The following is a 17681-nucleotide window of genomic DNA, read 5'->3' as shown; positions in this document are numbered from 1 at the left end:
GTCGAGTTTTAGCTCTTCTCACGGACGTTTCCGTGGTCGTTGTGTTGTGGCTCTGGGCTCGAAGCGACAGGCGAAAATGAGTCAACAGTGACACGTACGTGTTTCAATGAATGGCAGGGCCTTAATAAAGATAGGTGAAACGGCGGTTGGGGTAGTGGAGTCCTGAAGCGGCCGTATTGCGCGGGCAATAAGCTCACCAAGTTAGACTGTTATTATGCTAATAACGAGGGGGCTGTGGGTTCGATCCCACCAAGGGCTATTCCATTTTGTTTCCCTAAAAGGCAAATCCCAAGTGATCTGTACAAGGACTAAGGCGTCCGCCCGTCTGGCGACGTTCTCGCCAACTTGTATGCCACGCCAAAGACACGGGTCCATGCCCGATCACCGAAATTCGACAGCGTTGGGCGTGGTTAGTACTCAGGTGGGTGACCAGCTAGGAAGTCCGCGAGCTATTGGTTTCTTCAGTTTTGCCTTTTTCCTTAGTTTTTGAGTCTGCTGCGCGGAAATCCTGCGGTCCACCACGCTGACACCTCTCTTGCTTCTTACGCACAGGGGCGAACCTGCGGCCACTGTCAAATGAAAGAGTCCGTTGTGTGTTTGTCGATTTGGCGTCTCCCAGTCGTTTCTAGCGCCAGTCCTCTACATATACGGCCATTTGCAAGCGTCAGCTTTCGCGTCAGCCGAGCAAAGTCGAGACAAGTCGACACATGAGGACACACGATGCTGTGAATCGTAATCCGCACTAGCCTTCGCGGAGCGAGACGAGGGGTGGAGGAAAACCATTCGTACCACAACTGTTCGGAAATTCGAAGATCAAGTAGCGTTGAACACACTCTCCTGAGTAAAGGAGACAACTTCCGTGTGGTGTCCGGGTTTCGAACCCGGATCAGCTACTTGGGAAGCAACCACGCTGACCGACACACCACCACTGCCTTCCCCTGCAAGCTGTTTGCGCCGTGATGTGTCGCCTTCCCTCCTGGCGCCAGAGGACGAAGGCTATCTCGCTGTAGGCGCTCAACGCCGAGTGGAAGGCGAGCACATCTGAACCCGTTTTCCTGGTGCTGCTAGGGCGATATACTGTGACTAGGCGCAGAACTGACTTCCACTGAAGAAATCTGCCCTTTAATGCACATCAGGGCCAACACGAAATTTCTAATATGAAGTACTCACTGACGATCCAAAGACGTTTCAGTACGTATGCGTCGGTACCGCCGGGGCAGTGCCTAAGTATTGTAAAGTGAAGGTCGACAGTTCGATCCTCACACGAAGTATTTCATTGGCTTCCCACGAGTAATGCACAGCGTGGCTGTTGCTAGGAAACGGCCTTAGATGCCGTTTGCTAATATCTGCTTTCTTTTGCGTCAATGTGGAAATTATCCTATTACTAAATACAGTTGTGCTAGTTACAGTTCAAACTGGATACGACGGAAGAGCGCGGGATGCGTTTCCTACGCCACATCTGACATTGCGCCTTAAATATTGTAAGACTGACATAATTCCGTCCTACCGAAAAAAGAAACAGATTTCGCAGTCAGGTTCTTGAGATAATGCTAGAGACGGAAGTCACTGGGACTGTTGTCTCACACGTCAGATTGGCCGAGCGGTCTAAGGCGCCAGATTTAAGCTCTGGTTCCCGAAAGGGAGCGTGGGTTCGAACCCCACATCTGACAACGCATTTTAATCATTCAGAAACTAACCTACTCCATTCATGTTGTAGAACAAGTAAATTACGCAGAAACACGCCATGGAGGTTTTGCTAGGGAAGACAGTGGCAGCAGTGCTGGCGTCTCACGTCCCATAGGCTGAGCAGTCAAAAAGAAATAGCGGAACATACTTTTCCTGTGTCGAGTTTTAGCTCTTCTCACGGACGTTTCCGTGGTCGTTGTGTTGTGGCTCTGGGCTCGAAGCGACAGGCGAAAATGAGTCAACAGTGACACGTACGTGTTTCAATGAATGGCAGGGCCTTAATAAAGATAGATGAAACGGCGGTTGGGGTAGTGGAGTCCTGAAGCGGCCGTATTGCGCGGGCAATAAGCTCACCAAGTTAGACTGTTATTATGCTAATAACGAGGGGGCTGTGGGTTCGATCCCACCAAGGGCTATTCCATTTTGTTTCCCTAAAAGGCAAATCCCAAGTGATCTGTACAAGGACTAAGGCGTCCGCCCGTCTGGCGACGTTCTCGCCAACTTGTATGCCACGCCAAAGACACGGGTCCATGCCCGATCACCGAAATTCGACAGCGTTGGGCGTGGTTAGTACTCAGGTGGGTGACCAGCTAGGAAGTCCGCGAGCTATTGGTTTCTTCAGTTTTGCCTTTTTCCTTAGTTTTTGAGTCTGCTGCGCGGAAATCCTGCGGTCCACCACGCTGACACCTCTCTTGCTTCTTACGCACAGGGGCGAACCTGCGGCCACTGTCAAATGAAAGAGTCCGTTGTGTGTTTGTCGATTTGGCGTCTCCCAGTCGTTTCTAGCGCCAGTCCTCTACATATACGGCCATTTGCAAGCGTCAGCTTTCGCGTCAGCCGAGCAAAGTCGAGACAAGTCGACACATGAGGACACACGATGCTGTGAATCGTAATCCGCACTAGCCTTCGCGGAGCGAGACGAGGGGTGGAGGAAAACCATTCGTACCACAACTGTTCGGAAATTCGAAGATCAAGTAGCGTTGAACACACTCTCCTGAGTAAAGGAGACAACTTCCGTGTGGTGTCCGGGTTTCGAACCCGGATCAGCTACTTGGGAAGCAACCACGCTGACCGACACACCACCACTGCCTTCCCCTACAAGCTGTTTGCGCCGTGATGTGTCGCCTTCCCTCCTGGCGCCAGAGGACGAAGGCTATCTCGCTGTAGGCGCTCAACGCCGAGTGGAAGGCGAGCACATCTGAACCCGTTTTCCTGGTGCTGCTAGGGCGATATACTGTGACTAGGCGCAGAACTGACTTCCACTGAAGAAATCTGCCCTTTAATGCACATCAGGGCCAACACGAAATTTCTAATATGAAGTACTCACTGACGATCCAAAGACGTTTCAGTACGTATGCGTCGGTACCGCCGGGGCAGTGCCTAAGTATTGTAAAGTGAAGGTCGACAGTTCGATCCTCACACGAAGTATTTCATTGGCTTCCCACGAGTACGTAATGCACAGCGTGGCTGTTGCTAGGAAACGGCCTTAGATGCCGTTTGCTAATATCTGCTTTCTTTTGCGTCAATGTGGAAATTATCCTATTACTAAATACAGTTGTGCTAATTACAGTTCAAACTGGATACGACGGAAGAGCGCGGGATGCGTTTCCTACGCCACATCTGACATTGCGCCTTAAATATTGTAAGACTGACATAATTCCGTCCTACCGAAAAAAGAAACAGATTTCGCAGTCAGGTTCTTGAGATAATGCTAGAGACGGAAGTCACTGGGACTGTTGTCTCACACGTCAGATTGGCCGAGCGGTCTAAGGCGCCAGATTTAAGCTCTGGTTCCCGAAAGGGAGCGTGGGTTCGAACCCCACATCTGACAACGCATTTTAATCATTCAGAAACTAACCTACTCCATTCATGTTGTAGAACAAGTAAATTACGCAGAAACACGCCATGGAGGTTTTGCTAGGGAAGACAGTGGCAGCAGTGCTGGCGTCTCACGTCCCATAGGCTGAGCAGTCAAAAAGAAATAGCGGAACATACTTTTCCTGTGTCGAGTTTTAGCTCTTCTCACGGACGTTTCCGTGGACACTAGATCGCGTGTTTGGGCTCGAAGCGACAGGCGAAAATGAGTCAACAGTGACACGTACGTGTTTCAATGAATGGCAGGGCCTTAATAAAGATAGATGAAACGGCGGTTGGGGTAGTGGAGTCCTGAAGCGGCCGTATTGCGCGGGCAATAAGCTCACCAAGTTAGACTGTTATTATGCTAATAACGAGGGGGCTGTGGGTTCGATCCCACCAAGGGCTATTCCATTTTGTTTCCCTAAAAGGCAAATCCCAAGTGATCTGTACAAGGACTAAGGCGTCCGCCCGTCTGGCGACGTTCTCGCCAACTTGTATGCCACGCCAAAGACACGGGTCCATGCCCGATCACCGAAATTCGACAGCGTTGGGCGTGGTTAGTACTCAGGTGGGTGACCAGCTAGGAAGTCCGCGAGCTATTGGTTTCTTCAGTTTTGCCTTTTTCCTTAGTTTTTGAGTCTGCTGCGCGGAAATCCTGCGGTCCACCACGCTGACACCTCTCTTGCTTCTTACGCACAGGGGCGAACCTGCGGCCACTGTCAAATGAAAGAGTCCGTTGTGTGTTTGTCGATTTGGCGTCTCCCAGTCGTTTCTAGCGCCAGTCCTCTACATATACGGCCATTTGCAAGCGTCAGCTTTCGCGTCAGCCGAGCAAAGTCGAGACAAGTCGACACATGAGGACACACGATGCTGTGAATCGTAATCCGCACTAGCCTTCGCGGAGCGAGACGAGGGGTGGAGGAAAACCATTCGTACCACAACTGTTCGGAAATTCGAAGATCAAGTAGCGTTGAACACACTCTCCTGAGTAAAGGAGACAACTTCCGTGTGGTGTCCGGGTTTCGAACCCGGATCAGCTACTTGGGAAGCAACCACGCTGACCGACACACCACCACTGCCTTCCCCTACAAGCGGTTTGCGCCGTGATGTGTCGCCTTCCCTCCTGGCGCCAGAGGACGAAGGCTATCTCGCTGTAGGCGCTCAACGCCGAGTGGAAGGCGAGCACATCTGAACCCGTTTTCCTGGTGCTGCTAGGGCGATATACTGTGACTAGGCGCAGAACTGACTTCCACTGAAGAAATCTGCCCTTTAATGCACATCAGGGCCAACACGAAATTTCTAATATGAAGTACTCACTGACGATCCAAAGACGTTTCAGTACGTATGCGTCGGTACCGCCGGGGCAGTGCCTAAGTATTGTAAAGTGAAGGTCGACAGTTCGATCCTCACACGAAGTATTTCATTGGCTTCCCACGAGTACGTAATGCACAGCGTGGCTGTTGCTAGGAAACGGCCTTAGATGCCGTTTGCTAATATCTGCTTTCTTTTGCGTCAATGTGGAAATTATCCTATTACTAAATACAGTTGTGCTAGTTACAGTTCAAACTGGATACGACGGAAGAGCGCGGGATGCGTTTCCTACGCCACATCTGACATTGCGCCTTAAATATTGTAAGACTGACATAATTCCGTCCTACCGAAAAAAGAAACAGATTTCGCAGTCAGGTTCTTGAGATAATGCTAGAGACGGAAGTCACTGGGACTGTTGTCTCACACGTCAGATTGGCCGAGCGGTCTAAGGCGCCAGATTTAAGCTCTGGTTCCCGAAAGGGAGCGTGGGTTCGAACCCCACATCTGACAACGCATTTTAATCATTCAGAAACTAACCTACTCCATTCATGTTGTAGAACAAGTAAATTACGCAGAAACACGCCATGGAGGTTTTGCTAGGGAAGACAGTGGCAGCAGTGCTGGCGTCTCACGTCCCATAGGCTGAGCAGTCAAAAAGAAATAGCGGAACATACTTTTCCTGTGTCGAGTTTTAGCTCTTCTCACGGACGTTTCCGTGGTCGTTGTGTTGTGGCTCTGGGCTCGAAGCGACAGGCGAAAATGAGTCAACAGTGACACGTACGTGTTTCAATGAATGGCAGGGCCTTAATAAAGATAGATGAAACGGCGGTTGGGGTAGTGGAGTCCTGAAGCGGCCGTATTGCGCTGGCAATAAGCTCACCAAGTTAGACTGTTATTATGCTAATAACGAGGGGGCTGTGGGTTCGATCCCACCAAGGGCTATTCCATTTTGTTTCCCTAAAAGGCAAATCCCAAGTGATCTGTACAAGGACTAAGGCGTCCGCCCGTCTGGCGACGTTCTCGCCAACTTGTATGCCACGCCAAAGACACGGGTCCATGCCCGATCACCGAAATTCGACAGCGTTGGGCGTGGTTAGTACTCAGGTGGGTGACCAGCTAGGAAGTCCGCGAGCTATTGGTTTCTTCAGTTTTGCCTTTTTCCTTAGTTTTTGAGTCTGCTGCGCGGAAATCCTGCGGTCCACCACGCTGACACCTCTCTTGCTTCTTACGCACAGGGGCGAACCTGCGGCCACTGTCAAATGAAAGAGTCCGTTGTGTGTTTGTCGATTTGGCGTCTCCCAGTCGTTTCTAGCGCCAGTCCTCTACATATACGGCCATTTGCAAGCGTCAGCTTTCGCGTCAGCCGAGCAAAGTCGAGACAAGTCGACACATGAGGACACACGATGCTGTGAATCGTAATCCGCACTAGCCTTCGCGGAGCGAGACGAGGGGTGGAGGAAAACCATTCGTACCACAACTGTTCGGAAATTCGAAGATCAAGTAGCGTTGAACACACTCTCCTGAGTAAAGGAGACAACTTCCGTGTGGTGTCCGGGTTTCGAACCCGGATCAGCTACTTGGGAAGCAACCACGCTGACCGACACACCACCACTGCCTTCCCCTACAAGCTGTTTGCGCCGTGATGTGTCGCCTTCCCTCCTGGCGCCAGAGGACGAAGGCTATCTCGCTGTAGGCGCTCAACGCCGAGTGGAAGGCGAGCACATCTGAACCCGTTTTCCTGGTGCTGCTAGGGCGATATACTGTGACTAGGCGCAGAACTGACTTCCACTGAAGAAATCTGCCCTTTAATGCACATCAGGGCCAACACGAAATTTCTAATATGAAGTACTCACTGACGATCCAAAGACGTTTCAGTACGTATGCGTCGGTACCGCCGGGGCAGTGCCTAAGTATTGTAAAGTGAAGGTCGACAGTTCGATCCTCACACGAAGTATTTCATTGGCTTCCCACGAGTACGTAATGCACAGCGTGGCTGTTGCTAGGAAACGGCCTTAGATGCCGTTTGCTAATATCTGCTTTCTTTTGCGTCAATGTGGAAATTATCCTATTACTAAATACAGTTGTGCTAATTACAGTTCAAACTGGATACGACGGAAGAGCGCGGGATGCGTTTCCTACGCCACATCTGACATTGCGCCTTAAATATTGTAAGACTGACATAATTCCGTCCTACCGAAAAAAGAAACAGATTTCGCAGTCAGGTTCTTGAGATAATGCTAGAGACGGAAGTCACTGGGACTGTTGTCTCACACGTCAGATTGGCCGAGCGGTCTAAGGCGCCAGATTTAAGCTCTGGTTCCCGAAAGGGAGCGTGGGTTCGAACCCCACATCTGACAACGCATTTTAATCATTCAGAAACTAACCTACTCCATTCATGTTGTAGAACAAGTAAATTACGCAGAAACACGCCATGGAGGTTTTGCTAGGGAAGACAGTGGCAGCAGTGCTGGCGTCTCACGTCCCATAGGCTGAGCAGTCAAAAAGAAATAGCGGAACATACTTTTCCTGTGTCGAGTTTTAGCTCTTCTCACGGACGTTTCCGTGGTCGTTGTGTTGTGGCTCTGGGCTCGAAGCGACAGGCGAAAATGAGTCAACAGTGACACGTACGTGTTTCAATGAATGGCAGGGCCTTAATAAAGATAGATGAAACGGCGGTTGGGGTAGTGGAGTCCTGAAGCGGCCGTATTGCGCGGGCAATAAGCTCACCAAGTTAGACTGTTATTATGCTAATAACGAGGGGGCTGTGGGTTCGATCCCACCAAGGGACACTAGATCGCGTGTTGTGATCTGTACAAGGACTAAGGCGTCCGCCCGTCTGGCGACGTTCTCGCCAACTTGTATGCCACGCCAAAGACACGGGTCCATGCCCGATCACCGAAATTCGACAGCGTTGGGCGTGGTTAGTACTCAGGTGGGTGACCACCTAGGAAGTCCGCGAGCTATTGGTTTCTTCAGTTTTGCCTTTTTCCTTAGTTTTTGAGTCTGCTGCGCGGAAATCCTGCGGTCCAGCACGCTGACACCTCTCTTGCTTCTCGGTACGCACAGGGGCGAACCTGCGGCCACTGTCAAATGAAAGAGTCCGTTGTGTGTTTGTCGATTTGGCGTCTCCCAGTCGTTTCTAGCGCCAGTCCTCTACATATACGGCCATTTGCAAGCGTCAGCTTTCGCGTCAGCCGAGCAAAGTCGAGACAAGTCGACACATGAGGACACACGATGCTGTGAATCGTAATCCGCACTAGCCTTCGCGGAGCGAGACGAGGGGTGGAGGAAAACCATTCGTACCACAACTGTTCGGAAATTCGAAGATCAAGTAGCGTTGAACACACTCTCCTGAGTAAAGGAGACAACTTCCGTGTGGTGTCCGGGTTTCGAACCCGGATCAGCTACTTGGGAAGCAACCACGCTGACCGACACACCACCACTGCCTTCCCCTACAAGCTGTTTGCGCCGTGATGTGTCGCCTTCCCTCCTGGCGCCAGAGGACGAAGGCTATCTCGCTGTAGGCGCTCAACGCCGAGTGGAAGGCGAGCACATCTGAACCCGTTTTCCTGGTGCTGCTAGGGCGATATACTGTGACTAGGCGCAGAACTGACTTCCACTGAAGAAATCCGCCCTTTAATGCACATCAGGGCCAACACGAAATTTCTAATATGAAGTACTCACTGACGATCCAAAGACGTTTCAGTACGTATGCGTCGGTACCGCCGGGGCAGTGCCTAAGTATTGTAAAGTGAAGGTCGACAGTTCGATCCTCACACGAAGTATTTCGTTGGCTTCCCACGAGTACGTAATGCACAGCGTGGCTGTTGCTAGGAAACGGCCTTAGATGCCGTTTGCTAATATCTGCTTTCTTTTGCGTCAATGTGGAAATTATCCTATTACTAAATACAGTTGTGCTAGTTACAGTTCAAACTGGATACGACGGAAGAGCGCGGGATGCGTTTCCTACGCCACATCTGACATTGCGCCTTAAATATTGTAAGACTGACATAATTCCGTCCTACCGAAAAAAGAAACAGATTTCGCAGTCAGGTTCTTGAGATAATGCTAGAGACGGAAGTCACTGGGACTGTTGTCTCACACGTCAGATTGGCCGAGCGGTCTAAGGCGCCAGATTTAAGCTCTGGTTCCCGAAAGGGAGCGTGGGTTCGAACCCCACATCTGACAATGCATTTTAATCATTCAGAAACTAACCTACTCCATTCATGTTGTAGAACAAGTAAATTACGCAGAAACACGCCATGGAGGTTTTGCTAGGGAAGACAGTGGCAGCAGTGCTGGCTTCTCACGTCCCATAGGCTGAGCAGTCAAAAAGAAATAGCGGAACATACTTTTCCTGTGTCGAGTTTTAGCTCTTCTCACGGACGTTTCCGTGGTCGTTGTGTTGTGGCTCTGGGCTCGAAGCGACAGGCGAAAATGAGTCAACAGTGACACGTACGTGTTTCAATGAATGGCAGGGCCTTAATAAAGATAGATGAAACGGCGGTTGGGGTAGTGGAGTCCTGAAGCGGCCGTATTGCGCGGGCAATAAGCTCACCAAGTTAGAGTGTTATTATGCTAATAACGAGGGGGCTGTGGGTTCGATCCCACCAAGGGCTATTCCATTTTGTTTCCCTAAAAGGCAAATCCCAAGTGATCTGTACAAGGACTAAGGCGTCCGCCCGTCTGGCGACGTTCTCGCCAACTTGTATGCCACGCCAAAGACACGGGTCCATGCCCGATCACCGAAATTCGACAGCGTTGGGGCGTGGTTAGTACTCAGGTGGGTGACCACCTAGGAAGTCCGCGAGCTATTGGTTTCTTCAGTTTTGCCTTTTTCCTTAGTTTTTGAGTCTGCTGCGCGGAAATCCTGCGGTCCAGCACGCTGACACCTCTCTTGCTTCTCGGTACGCACAGGGGCGAACCTGCGGCCACTGTCAAATGAAAGAGTCCGTTGTGTGTTTGTCGATTTGGCGTCTCCCAGTCGTTTCTAGCGCCAGTCCTCTACATATACGGCCATTTGCAAGCGTCAGCTTTCGCGTCAGCCGAGCAAAGTCGAGACAAGTCGACACATGAGGACACACGATGCTGTGAATCGTAATCCGCACTAGCCTTCGCGGAGCGAGACGAGGGGTGGAGGAAAACCATTCGTACCACAACTGTTCGGAAATTCGAAGATCAAGTAGCGTTGAACACACTCTCCTGAGTAAAGGAGACAACTTCCGTGTGGTGTCCGGGTTTCGAACCCGGATCAGCTACTTGGGAAGCAACCACGCTGACCGACACACCACCACTGCCTTCCCCTACAAGCTGTTTGCGCCGTGATGTGTCGCCTTCCCTCCTGGCGCCAGAGGACGAAGGCTATCTCGCTGTAGGCGCTCAACGCCGAGTGGAAGGCGAGCACATCTGAACCCGTTTTCCTGGTGCTGCTAGGGCGATATACTGTGACTAGGCGCAGAACTGACTTCCACTGAAGAAATCCGCCCTTTAATGCACATCAGGGCCAACACGAAATTTCTAATATGAAGTACTCACTGACGATCCAAAGACGTTTCAGTACGTATGCGTCGGTACCGCCGGGGCAGTGCCTAAGTATTGTAAAGTGAAGGTCGACAGTTCGATCCTCACACGAAGTATTTCGTTGGCTTCCCACGAGTACGTAATGCACAGCGTGGCTGTTGCTAGGAAACGGCCTTAGATGCCGTTTGCTAATATCTGCTTTCTTTTGCGTCAATGTGGAAATTATCCTATTACTAAATACAGTTGTGCTAGTTACAGTTCAAACTGGATACGACGGAAGAGCGCGGGATGCGTTTCCTACGCCACATCTGACATTGCGCCTTAAATATTGTAAGACTGACATAATTCCGTCCTACCGAAAAAAGAAACAGATTTCGCAGTCAGGTTCTTGAGATAATGCTAGAGACGGAAGTCACTGGGACTGTTGTCTCACACGTCAGATTGGCCGAGCGGTCTAAGGCGCCAGATTTAAGCTCTGGTTCCCGAAAGGGAGCGTGGGTTCGAACCCCACATCTGACAATGCATTTTAATCATTCAGAAACTAACCTACTCCATTCATGTTGTAGAACAAGTAAATTACGCAGAAACACGCCATGGAGGTTTTGCTAGGGAAGACAGTGGCAGCAGTGCTGGCTTCTCACGTCCCATAGGCTGAGCAGTCAAAAAGAAATAGCGGAACATACTTTTCCTGTGTCGAGTTTTAGCTCTTCTCACGGACGTTTCCGTGGTCGTTGTGTTGTGGCTCTGGGCTCGAAGCGACAGGCGAAAATGAGTCAACAGTGACACGTACGTGTTTCAATGAATGGCAGGGCCTTAATAAAGATAGATGAAACGGCGGTTGGGGTAGTGGAGTCCTGAAGCGGCCGTATTGCGCGGGCAATAAGCTCACCAAGTTAGAGTGTTATTATGCTAATAACGAGGGGGCTGTGGGTTCGATCCCACCAAGGGCTATTCCATTTTGTTTCCCTAAAAGGCAAATCCCAAGTGATCTGTACAAGGACTAAGGCGTCCGCCCGTCTGGCGACGTTCTCGCCAACTTGTATGCCACGCCAAAGACACGGGTCCATGCCCGATCACCGAAATTCGACAGCGTTGGGCGTGGTTAGTACTCAGGTGGGTGACCAGCTAGGAAGTCCGCGAGCTATTGGTTTCTTCAGTTTTGCCTTTTTCCTTAGTTTTTGAGTCTGCTGCGCGGAAATCCTGCGGTCCAGCACGCTGACACCTCTCTTGCTTCTCGGTACGCACAGGGGCGAACCTGCGGCCACTGTCAAATGAAAGAGTCCGTTGTGTGTTTGTCGATTTGGCGTCTCCCAGTCGTTTCTAGCGCCAGTCCTCTACATATACGGCCATTTGCAAGCGTCAGCTTTCGCGTCAGCCGAGCAAAGTCGAGACAAGTCGACACATGAGGACACACGATGCTGTGAATCGTAATCCGCACTAGCCTTCGCGGAGCGAGACGAGGGGTGGAGGAAAACCATTCGTACCACAACTGTTCGGAAATTCGAAGATCAAGTAGCGTTGAACACACTCTCCTGAGTAAAGGAGACAACTTCCGTGTGGTGTCCGGGTTTCGAACCCGGATCAGCTACTTGGGAAGCAACCACGCTGACCGACACACCACCACTGCCTTCCCCTACAAGCTGTTTGCGCCGTGATGTGTCGCCTTCCCTCCTGGCGCCAGAGGACGAAGGCTATCTCGCTGTAGGCGCTCAACGCCGAGTGGAAGGCGAGCACATCTGAACCCGTTTTCCTGGTGCTGCTAGGGCGATATACTGTGACTAGGCGCAGAACTGACTTCCACTGAAGAAATCCGCCCTTTAATGCACATCAGGGCCAACACGAAATTTCTAATATGAAGTACTCACTGACGATCCAAAGACGTTTCAGTACGTATGCGTCGGTACCGCCGGGGCAGTGCCTAAGTATTGTAAAGTGAAGGTCGACAGTTCGATCCTCACACGAAGTATTTCGTTGGCTTCCCACGAGTACGTAATGCACAGCGTGGCTGTTGCTAGGAAACGGCCTTAGATGCCGTTTGCTAATATCTGCTTTCTTTTGCGTCAATGTGGAAATTATCCTATTACTAAATACAGTTGTGCTAGTTACAGTTCAAACTGGATACGACGGAAGAGCGCGGGATGCGTTTCCTACGCCACATCTGACATTGCGCCTTAAATATTGTAAGACTGACATAATTCCGTCCTACCGAAAAAAGAAACAGATTTCGCAGTCAGGTTCTTGAGATAATGCTAGAGACGGAAGTCACTGGGACTGTTGTCTCACACGTCAGATTGGCCGAGCGGTCTAAGGCGCCAGATTTAAGCTCTGGTTCCCGAAAGGGAGCGTGGGTTCGAACCCCACATCTGACAATGCATTTTAATCATTCAGAAACTAACCTACTCCATTCATGTTGTAGAACAAGTAAATTACGCAGAAACACGCCATGGAGGTTTTGCTAGGGAAGACAGTGGCAGCAGTGCTGGCTTCTCACGTCCCATAGGCTGAGCAGTCAAAAAGAAATAGCGGAACATACTTTTCCTGTGTCGAGTTTTAGCTCTTCTCACGGACGTTTCCGTGGTCGTTGTGTTGTGGCTCTGGGCTCGAAGCGACAGGCGAAAATGAGTCAACAGTGACACGTACGTGTTTCAATGAATGGCAGGGCCTTAATAAAGATAGATGAAACGGCGGTTGGGGTAGTGGAGTCCTGAAGCGGCCGTATTGCGCGGGCAATAAGCTCACCAAGTTAGAGTGTTATTATGCTAATAACGAGGGGGCTGTGGGTTCGATCCCACCAAGGGCTATTCCATTTTGTTTCCCTAAAAGGCAAATCCCAAGTGATCTGTACAAGGACTAAGGCGTCCGCCCGTCTGGCGACGTTCTCGCCAACTTGTATGCCACGCCAAAGACACGGGTCCATGCCCGATCACCGAAATTCGACAGCGTTGGGCGTGGTTAGTACTCAGGTGGGTGACCACCTAGGAAGTCCGCGAGCTATTGGTTTCTTCAGTTTTGCCTTTTTCCTTAGTTTTTGAGTCTGCTGCGCGGAAATCCTGCGGTCCAGCACGCTGACACCTCTCTTGCTTCTCGGTACGCACAGGGGCGAACCTGCGGCCACTGTCAAATGAAAGAGTCCGTTGTGTGTTTGTCGATTTGGCGTCTCCCAGTCGTTTCTAGCGCCAGTCCTCTACATATACGGCCATTTGCAAGCGTCAGCTTTCGCGTCAGCCGAGCAAAGTCGAGACAAGTCGACACATGAGGACACACGATGCTGTGAATCGTAATCCGCACTAGCCTTCGCGGAGCGAGACGAGGGGTGGAGGAAAACCATTCGTACCACAACTGTTCGGAAATTCGAAGATCAAGTAGCGTTGAACACACTCTCCTGAGTAAAGGAGACAACTTCCGTGTGGTGTCCGGGTTTCGAACCCGGATCAGCTACTTGGGAAGCAACCACGCTGACCGACACACCACCACTGCCTTCCCCTACAAGCTGTTTGCGCCGTGATGTGTCGCCTTCCCTCCTGGCGCCAGAGGACGAAGGCTATCTCGCTGTAGGCGCTCAACGCCGAGTGGAAGGCGAGCACATCTGAACCCGTTTTCCTGGTGCTGCTAGGGCGATATACTGTGACTAGGCGCAGAACTGACTTCCACTGAAGAAATCCGCCCTTTAATGCACATCAGGGCCAACACGAAATTTCTAATATGAAGTACTCACTGACGATCCAAAGACGTTTCAGTACGTATGCGTCGGTACCGCCGGGGCAGTGCCTAAGTATTGTAAAGTGAAGGTCGACAGTTCGATCCTCACACGAAGTATTTCGTTGGCTTCCCACGAGTACGTAATGCACAGCGTGGCTGTTGCTAGGAAACGGCCTTAGATGCCGTTTGCTAATATCTGCTTTCTTTTGCGTCAATGTGGAAATTATCCTATTACTAAATACAGTTGTGCTAGTTACAGTTCAAACTGGATACGACGGAAGAGCGCGGGATGCGTTTCCTACGCCACATCTGACATTGCGCCTTAAATATTGTAAGACTGACATAATTCCGTCCTACCGAAAAAAGAAACAGATTTCGCAGTCAGGTTCTTGAGATAATGCTAGAGACGGAAGTCACTGGGACTGTTGTCTCACACGTCAGATTGGCCGAGCGGTCTAAGGCGCCAGATTTAAGCTCTGGTTCCCGAAAGGGAGCGTGGGTTCGAACCCCACATCTGACAATGCATTTTAATCATTCAGAAACTAACCTACTCCATTCATGTTGTAGAACAAGTAAATTACGCAGAAACACGCCATGGAGGTTTTGCTAGGGAAGACAGTGGCAGCAGTGCTGGCTTCTCACGTCCCATAGGCTGAGCAGTCAAAAAGAAATAGCGGAACATACTTTTCCTGTGTCGAGTTTTAGCTCTTCTCACGGACGTTTCCGTGGTCGTTGTGTTGTGGCTCTGGGCTCGAAGCGACAGGCGAAAATGAGTCAACAGTGACACGTACGTGTTTCAATGAATGGCAGGGCCTTAATAAAGATAGATGAAACGGCGGTTGGGGTAGTGGAGTCCTGAAGCGGCCGTATTGCGCGGGCAATAAGCTCACCAAGTTAGAGTGTTATTATGCTAATAACGAGGGGGCTGTGGGTTCGATCCCACCAAGGGCTATTCCATTTTGTTTCCCTAAAAGGCAAATCCCAAGTGATCTGTACAAGGACTAAGGCGTCCGCCCGTCTGGCGACGTTCTCGCCAACTTGTATGCCACGCCAAAGACACGGGTCCATGCCCGATCACCGAAATTCGACAGCGTTGGGCGTGGTTAGTACTCAGGTGGGTGACCAGCTAGGAAGTCCGCGAGCTATTGGTTTCTTCAGTTTTGCCTTTTTCCTTAGTTTTTGAGTCTGCTGCGCGGAAATCCTGCGGTCCAGCACGCTGACACCTCTCTTGCTTCTCGGTACGCACAGGGGCGAACCTGCGGCCACTGTCAAATGAAAGAGTCCGTTGTGTGTTTGTCGATTTGGCGTCTCCCAGTCGTTTCTAGCGCCAGTCCTCTACATATACGGCCATTTGCAAGCGTCAGCTTTCGCGTCAGCCGAGCAAAGTCGAGACAAGTCGACACATGAGGACACACGATGCTGTGAATCGTAATCCGCACTAGCCTTCGCGGAGCGAGACGAGGGGTGGAGGAAAACCATTCGTACCACAACTGTTCGGAAATTCGAAGATCAAGTAGCGTTGAACACACTCTCCTGAGTAAAGGAGACAACTTCCGTGTGGTGTCCGGGTTTCGAACCCGGATCAGCTACTTGGGAAGCAACCACGCTGACCGACACACCACCACTGCCTTCCCCTACAAGCTGTTTGCGCCGTGATGTGTCGCCTTCCCTCCTGGCGCCAGAGGACGAAGGCTATCTCGCTGTAGGCGCTCAACGCCGAGTGGAAGGCGAGCACATCTGAACCCGTTTTCCTGGTGCTGCTAGGGCGATATACTGTGACTAGGCGCAGAACTGACTTCCACTGAAGAAATCCGCCCTTTAATGCACATCAGGGCCAACACGAAATTTCTAATATGAAGTACTCACTGACGATCCAAAGACGTTTCAGTACGTATGCGTCGGTACCGCCGGGGCAGTGCCTAAGTATTGTAAAGTGAAGGTCGACAGTTCGATCCTCACACGAAGTATTTCGTTGGCTTCCCACGAGTACGTAATGCACAGCGTGGCTGTTGCTAGGAAACGGCCTTAGATGCCGTTTGCTAATATCTGCTTTCTTTTGCGTCAATGTGGAAATTATCCTATTACTAAATACAGTTGTGCTAGTTACAGTTCAAACTGGATACGACGGAAGAGCGCGGGATGCGTTTCCTACGCCACATCTGACATTGCGCCTTAAATATTGTAAGACTGACATAATTCCGTCCTACCGAAAAAAGAAACAGATTTCGCAGTCAGGTTCTTGAGATAATGCTAGAGACGGAAGTCACTGGGACTGTTGTCTCACACGTCAGATTGGCCGAGCGGTCTAAGGCGCCAGATTTAAGCTCTGGTTCCCGAAAGGGAGCGTGGGTTCGAACCCCACATCTGACAATGCATTTTAATCATTCAGAAACTAACCTACTCCATTCATGTTGTAGAACAAGTAAATTACGCAGAAACACGCCATGGAGGTTTTGCTAGGGAAGACAGTGGCAGCAGTGCTGGCTTCTCACGTCCCATAGGCTGAGCAGTCAAAAAGAAATAGCGGAACATACTTTTCCTGTGTCGAGTTTTAGCTCTTCTCACGGACGTTTCCGTGGTCGTTGTGTTGTGGCTCTGGGCTCGAAGCGACAGGCGAAAATGAGTCAACAGTGACACGTACGTGTTTCAATGAATGGCAGGGCCTTAATAAAGATAGATGAAACGGCGGTTGGGGTAGTGGAGTCCTGAAGCGGCCGTATTGCGCGGGCAATAAGCTCACCAAGTTAGAGTGTTATTATGCTAATAACGAGGGGGCTGTGGGTTCGATCCCACCAAGGGCTATTCCATTTTGTTTCCCTAAAAGGCAAATCCCAAGTGATCTGTACAAGGACTAAGGCGTCCGCCCGTCTGGCGACGTTCTCGCCAACTTGTATGCCACGCCAAAGACACGGGTCCATGCCCGATCACCGAAATTCGACAGCGTTGGGCGTGGTTAGTACTCAGGTGGGTGACCAGCTAGGAAGTCCGCGAGCTATTGGTTTCTTCAGTTTTGCCTTTTTCCTTAGTTTTTGAGTCTGCTGCGCGGAAATCCTGCGGTCCAGCACGCTGACACCTCTCTTGCTTCTCGGTACGCACAGGGGCGAACCTGCGGCCACTGTCAAATGAAAGAGTCCGTTGTGTGTTTGTCGATTTGGCGTCTCCCAGTCGTTTCTAGCGCCAGTCCTCTACATATACGGCCATTTGCAAGCGTCAGCTTTCGCGTCAGCCGAGCAAAGTCGAGACAAGTCGACACATGAGGACACACGATGCTGTGAATCGTAATCCGCACTAGCCTTCGCGGAGCGAGACGAGGGGTGGAGGAAAACCATTCGTACCACAACTGTTCGGAAATTCGAAGATCAAGTAGCGTTGAACACACTCTCCTGAGTAAAGGAGACAACTTCCGTGTGGTGTCCGGGTTTCGAACCCGGATCAGCTACTTGGGAAGCAACCACGCTGACCGACACACCACCACTGCCTTCCCCTACAAGCTGTTTGCGCCGTGATGTGTCGCCTTCCCTCCTGGCGCCAGAGGACGAAGGCTATCTCGCTGTAGGCGCTCAACGCCGAGTGGAAGGCGAGCACATCTGAACCCGTTTTCCTGGTGC

At 50.8% G+C, this 17681-nt stretch overlaps 9 non-coding genes across 9 annotated transcripts; all 9 read left to right on the top strand.

The window, feature by feature from the left end:
• The first annotated feature begins 1586 nt into the window (after nucleotides 1-1586).
• On the top strand, nucleotides 1587-1670 carry Trnal-uaa (transfer RNA leucine (anticodon UAA)). Its single transcript has one exon. It is a non-coding gene; the product is annotated as a tRNA-Leu (tRNA).
• A 1763-nt stretch (nucleotides 1671-3433) lies between these two features.
• Nucleotides 3434-3517, top strand: Trnal-uaa (transfer RNA leucine (anticodon UAA)). Its single transcript has one exon. It is a non-coding gene; the product is annotated as a tRNA-Leu (tRNA).
• A 1763-nt stretch (nucleotides 3518-5280) lies between these two features.
• Nucleotides 5281-5364, top strand: Trnal-uaa (transfer RNA leucine (anticodon UAA)). Its single transcript has one exon. It is a non-coding gene; the product is annotated as a tRNA-Leu (tRNA).
• Nucleotides 5365-7127: 1763 nt separating this feature from the next.
• On the top strand, nucleotides 7128-7211 carry Trnal-uaa (transfer RNA leucine (anticodon UAA)). Its single transcript has one exon. It is a non-coding gene; the product is annotated as a tRNA-Leu (tRNA).
• A 1747-nt stretch (nucleotides 7212-8958) lies between these two features.
• Nucleotides 8959-9042, top strand: Trnal-uaa (transfer RNA leucine (anticodon UAA)). The gene has a single exon. It is a non-coding gene; the product is annotated as a tRNA-Leu (tRNA).
• Nucleotides 9043-10809: 1767 nt separating this feature from the next.
• On the top strand, nucleotides 10810-10893 carry Trnal-uaa (transfer RNA leucine (anticodon UAA)). The gene has a single exon. It is a non-coding gene; the product is annotated as a tRNA-Leu (tRNA).
• A 1766-nt stretch (nucleotides 10894-12659) lies between these two features.
• On the top strand, nucleotides 12660-12743 carry Trnal-uaa (transfer RNA leucine (anticodon UAA)). The gene has a single exon. It is a non-coding gene; the product is annotated as a tRNA-Leu (tRNA).
• A 1766-nt stretch (nucleotides 12744-14509) lies between these two features.
• On the top strand, nucleotides 14510-14593 carry Trnal-uaa (transfer RNA leucine (anticodon UAA)). Its single transcript has one exon. It is a non-coding gene; the product is annotated as a tRNA-Leu (tRNA).
• Nucleotides 14594-16359: 1766 nt separating this feature from the next.
• Trnal-uaa (transfer RNA leucine (anticodon UAA)) lies at nucleotides 16360-16443 on the top strand. The gene has a single exon. It is a non-coding gene; the product is annotated as a tRNA-Leu (tRNA).
• Nucleotides 16444-17681: the final 1238 nt, after the last annotated feature.

Source organism: Schistocerca gregaria, chromosome 7 (assembly GCF_023897955.1).
Source record: "Schistocerca gregaria isolate iqSchGreg1 chromosome 7, iqSchGreg1.2, whole genome shotgun sequence".
Classification (NCBI taxonomy): Eukaryota; Metazoa; Arthropoda; class Insecta; order Orthoptera; family Acrididae; genus Schistocerca; species Schistocerca gregaria.
Note: the sequence above shows the minus strand (reverse complement) of the source record. Positions and strands in the feature narration are given on the sequence as shown.